Raw genomic sequence first — 6,000 nt, 5'->3', positions numbered from 1 at the left:
CCTAGTTTTTCCTTCATTCAAGGAACTCTGGAACTATGAACTAACTCAAGCTGGGGAATGGTTTGAAGGCCTATCAGTCTCTATTGTAGTGATTTAAATCAATCTTCTGTTTCTCAGACCTACTCTCCCCTTATACAAATCAAATAAATTTTTATAAACTGACCACCTAATTCCTTATGGACACAATGACAAATGAACTAACATCAGTATTCTGTGTAAGTCAAAGCATTCTGATTACTGATTTTGCTCTGCTGTTCAATACAAAAACCAGGAACACATTGGCCCTAGCAATTGAGTGTCAACAGTTGACCCCTAGTCTAAGATACATTATTCCCATTTAATTTAGAAAGCTTATTTTGGTGGCAGCAATTTACACTCTCATTCCTGGCTAGCAGAGAATAATCACTACAGACCTCTTCAAAGAGGCTGGTGCTCCCTCACCAAGTTTTCTCAAAGCTAGCAAATTATTTCTGAAATATGTTACTTTCTGGAATCTCCTGCAGAACTCCATTAGAGGTAAAGTGAGCAGATATTTCTTTCCTAGGTACAACCCATGAGAAATGAAAACATACATCCATACAGACACTTGTACACAAATGTTTACAGCAGCTTTATTTCATAATAGCTGATAAATTGTGTGTGTGTGTGCCTGCTCAGTCATGTCCAACTCTTTGCGACGCCATGGACAGTAGCCTGCCAGGTTCCTCTGTCCATGGGATTCTCCAGGCAAGAGTACTGGAGTGGGTTGCCATTTCCTCCACCAGGGGATGTTCCTGACTCAGGGATTGAACCCGTGTCTCTTGCATTGGCAGGTGGAAACCATTATACTAACTGAAAGAAGTCAATCAAGAAGGATCACACATCCTATGGTTCCATTTAGATGAAATGCCCAGAATAGGTTAATCTATAAAGATAGAGAATAGATTGGTGGCTGCCTAGTAGTGGGGGTGCAGGAAAGAGGAATGGAGGAATTGGAAGGATGATAACTGAGCGGTAAAGTGAAAGTGAAAGTCACTCAGTCCTGTCTGACTCTTTGCGACTCCATGGACTATACAGTCCAAGGAATTCTCCAGACCAGAATACTGGAGTAGGTAGCCTTTCCCTTCTCCAGGGGATCTTCCCAACCCAGGAATTGAACCCAGGTCTGCTGCATTGCAGGTGGATTCTTTACCAGCTGAGCCACCAGGGAAGTCCAACTAAGGGGTAAAGGCTTCTTTTGTAGTCATGAAAATATTTTACTGTTGATTGTAAGCATTGGCTGCTCAACTCTGGGAATATACTAAAAATCACTGAAGTACACTTTGAGTGAATTATAGATATGTGAACTACATCTCAATTGAACTGTTAGGCAAAACATATGACGAGAGTGGGTCAAAGGAAGATTTTCGCCGGAAGGAAACTACCTCATGGGAGGGAAGAAAAGATTGCTTCCACTGACAAAAAAGGGCAACCAGCAAAATTGGGGGTTAAGATCCTCAACCGCATCAGAAACTACCTACAGGTCTCCATTCCCTTTTTTAAGGTCCCATTCCCTTCCAATCAACACTTTAACTTTAATATAAAAGATTATATGATACTTTGAAAAAAAACTTTGTTTTTTAAGGTCTTCAAAAATGTTGGCCTTGCAGCTTCAGGAAATAGGGATTTCTTTTAGGGATAATCATAGAAGTTTTATGGTTTATAATTTGACCTTAATCTAGGTAATTAAAGCCCTGTATTCATCATTTTCTTTTTCTTAGTTTTCAGAATATTTAAAAGCAACCAACCAAATCCACATTCTTTACACTTTTTAGTTTCCTATAATATTCTATGTCAGCAGTTACTTGGTCTTACATAGTCTTGCCTTCTAAAGGCTCTTGGTCCTATGTGACTGTTGATGATAATTTAAGTGTTGTTTGCCACTGTACACCTTGGACTAACAGTTTACTACTTACCATGGAAATAAAATTATCAAGGCCTTTGTATCTATATTGTTCAATCACTAAGTCATACCTGACTGTGACCCCATGGACTGTAGCATGCCAGGCTTCCTTCACTGTCTCCTTGAATTTGCTCCAGTTCACGTCCATTGAGTCAATGATGCCATCCAACCATCTCATCCTTCGTTGCCTCCTTCTTCTCCTGCCTTCAATCTTCCTCAGCATTAGGGCCTTTCCCAATGAATCAGCTTTTTGCAACAGGTGGCCAAATTATTGGAGTTTCAGCTTCAGCATCAGTCCTTCCAAGGGATATTCAAGACTGATTTCCTTTAGGATGGACTGGTTTGCTCTCCTTGCTGCCCAAGGGACTCTCAAACATCTTCTCCAGCACCACAATCCAAAACCATCAATTCTTCAGTGCTCAGCCTTCTTGATGGTCCAAGTCTCACATCCATACATGATTGCCAGAAAAACCATAGCTTTGACTATCATATTTTGACTTTTCTCATCTAGGAAGATGAGAAAACCAATTCCAGATTCTCATCTTTAAAGTTTTATGTTCTTGGAACCACTTCTGGGACTAATCACTCTATCTGTTAGAATTCAAAGAGGAATTCAGAGCCGTTATTAGTGTTACAGGATAGAGATTTATTAGATGAACTAGTCTCCCACAATTGTGAGCAGAGTCAATACAAGTGAAATTTCAGAGAGGGAATTTGTAGTATCAGATAAAAGCCACCAGCCATTCCTCCTGAAGCTCTGATGAGAGACAAGTTAGAAGGGATGCTAAAAACCAAGAATGTACAGTGACCCAAGTGGAATGGCCCAGGCTGAGTTGTAGTGGATTATGGAAAGTTGTTGCATCTGTGTCATAGCAAAAAATGTCATAATCGACCTGAGAATACAGTTATTCAGTTTGAAGACAGCAGTTGGAACAAATATCTGAAAATATTACATACCATAGGGAAAAAAGAGAAAACAAACAGAAATTGGAGAAGGTAATTCCATGGACGGAGGAGCCTGGTAGGCTGCAGTCCATGGGGTTGCGAAGAGTCAGACATGACTGAGCAACTTCACTTTCACTTTTCACTTTCATGCATTGGAGAAGAAAATGGCAACCCACTCCAGTGTTCTTGCCTGGAGAATCCGAGGGATGGGGGAGCCTGGTGGGCTGCCGTCTATGGGGTCACACAGAGTCGGACACGACTGAAGCGACTTAGCAGCAGCAGCAGTTCCAAGATTACCCAAGTTGATTTTATTTTATTTTTTTAGTTTTATTTATTTGCTTTTGTCTGCACTGGGTCTTCATTGCTGCACACAGGTTTTCTCCAGCTGTGGTCAGCGGGGGCTACTCTTCCTTGTGGTATGCAGGCTTCTCATTTTGATGACTTCTCTTGATGTGGAGGTTTTAGGGCACATGCATTTCAGTAGTTGAAGCATGTCATTTCAGAAGCTGTGGCTCCCGGCTCTAGAGCACAGTCTCAGTAGTTATGACGCACGGACTTAGTTGCTCCACTGCATGTGTGATCTTCCCAGACCAGGGGTGCAACCCATTTTCCCCTGCACTGGCAGGCGAATTCCTATCCACTGCACTATCAGAGAAGTCCCCCGAGTTGACTTTAACATAATGCAGCCCATTGCCATCCTGAGGCGTGGGCCACGATGACCTCTAGAGGAGTGGGGCCGGCAGGTGATGAGGGGAAAGAAATGGAGAACAGCAGACTTTTTGGTTTCACTTCCACCAAATCACACCAGGCTGGTTGTTCAATGTCCAGCACCTCTGCAGGCGTTGGTTCCTATCACCAAATCTTGAAACATTTCTTATATTTGTTGAACACTTGAAGCTATATTTGGTTTTCTCACGTCTCCTATAGATAAGATCTATAAGAGGCCCTCAACATATATATACATATATATATATGTTAGTTGTATGAATACATTCGTGACTGAATAAGGATTTGGTTTTTAAAGCCCTCTTACTGCTTTTTAGCTTCACGCTTATATTGCTTTGCATCTTGGACTGATAATAGGCACTTGTCCTGGAGGTAAGGGACTCAGGGACCCTGTGGCTTATGCACAATGAAAGAAGAAAGAAAGAGAATCAAGCGTTTCGTGATTGAGGTGGAGATTCAGCAGACCATACAGATTAAAGATAGTGCTTTCATCCAAGTGGAAACATCATAACCTTCCTTATTAAAGAAAAACATGCTGTTTCCTGAGCTATTGTAAAGAAGGGGTCACCAGAGCCATGGTTGTGTCTACTGGAGGAGAAAATTAAGGAGCGGATGATCTGTAAATTAACCTCATTTCTTTTTTCTTTGTGAAGCACCTTTGAAGAAGCCTCATGTCCTGAAAACCATTTCCCTACAATCACAGGCTAAAATGGGTAAGTCTGAAATGCCCAAAATATGGACTAAATGTTTCCCAGGTTGCTCAGTAGTAAAGAGTTTGCCTATCACTGTAGGAGACACAGGAGATGCGGATTCAATCCCTGGATCAGGAAGATATACTGGAGGAGGAAATGGCAACCCACTCCAGTATGCTTGCCTGGGAAAACCCATGGACAGAGGAGCTACAATCCATGGGATCAAAAAGGGTCAGACATGACTGAGCACACACACATCTTCCCTTCTTCTACCCAAACTCGTAAAATCGGGACAGGATCCAAGTTTCTGTAGCTACTGAACATGTAATTAATATGAGAAGCTCTATTTAAGAAAACTAATACAATTTTATAAGGAAAATTGAATGCTTTCTTAGAATAATACTATCAACAAATTAAAAATAAAAAAAAAATTAGTACATACGTACGTGTGTGTGCTCATTTGTGTCCAACTCTTTGCGACCCCGTGGACTATAGCCCATCCATCTCCTCTGTCCACGGGATTTCCCAGGTAAGAATACTGGAGTGGGTTGCCATCTGCTTCTCCAGGGGTTCTTCCCAGCCCAGGGATCAATCCCACATCTCCTGTGTTTTCCTGCTTTGCAGGTGGAGTCTTAACCACCTGAACTATCAGGGAAGCTGCCAAAGATACAACAAATCCTTCTCTCAAAAAATATGATATCTTTCATTAATTAACCTCCAATTCACCTGTTTAATACTTTTTCCTACATAATGTGGCTGCTTAACCTTTTAATTTTTCCTTTGTCTGGCAATTATCTTAGCATATAATTTTCTATTGAGAAAATAGAGAATTCTGTCTTTTGCATGATTGATTGAAATTTGTATTACTGATGATTTAGACCACTTTCTTTCCGCAATTTGTTATTGGTAATAGATTTAAATGTTTTGAAATTTTGTCATGTTTCAGAAGGGCCTGTCAAAGCCCTATTCATATTTTCTTCTTATATGAGCTGTATAATTTCAGGGCGTTGTACATGTTCTTCTGCATTGACTAGTATTTTGAATTGATGACATACACAAAACAGTTTCTACCAAAGTCCTCATTGCAGTACCACTGACATTGTCAATATTTCATGTCAAATCAATCTTCATTAATTGACTTATCAAGCAATTTAGGAGCTACTCATTACTTCCATTTAAAACTTTTCATTATCTTAATTAGGTCTTTGATACGATCTGAACATTTTTTGCTCAGTTCTTTCATTATATCAGTGTAATTTATATTAATTACATCTTAGCTCTTCTACTTCATGTTTAATTCACTTTACTTCAATCTTCCCCAAAGCTTAAATAAACACATTTTAAAAAGACAAAAGAAGAGACTCTTCATATGCATCAAAACTGTCAAACTATCTCACTTATTTTATCAAAAGATTCAAAAATAACTTTTCAAGTATAAATAATATATTTAGGCTTTATCAACTTTTGAATAAAACCTTGCATCTTGGTTTTTCAAGCTGATTTCAAGTATCCAGAACATACTGTAGGGTCCTTTAAGTTTTGCAACAGTGTCATAAAGAGTAGGCCATATTGCATGTGACTCATTAAAATTTGAAAAGCTGGCAAGGATTTTAAAGTACCACTGGCAAAACCTGCAGCAAAAACACACAAAGTTTACAAAATAGTAAAATAGCCAACAATTTCAAGCACCATGGAGATGGGTCTTTTCCAAAGACT

This window comes from Dama dama, chromosome 31 (assembly GCF_033118175.1).
Source record: "Dama dama isolate Ldn47 chromosome 31, ASM3311817v1, whole genome shotgun sequence".
Taxonomy (NCBI): Eukaryota; Metazoa; Chordata; class Mammalia; order Artiodactyla; family Cervidae; genus Dama; species Dama dama.
The sequence above is the reverse complement of the archived record's forward strand: the minus strand, read 5'-3'. Positions refer to the sequence as shown.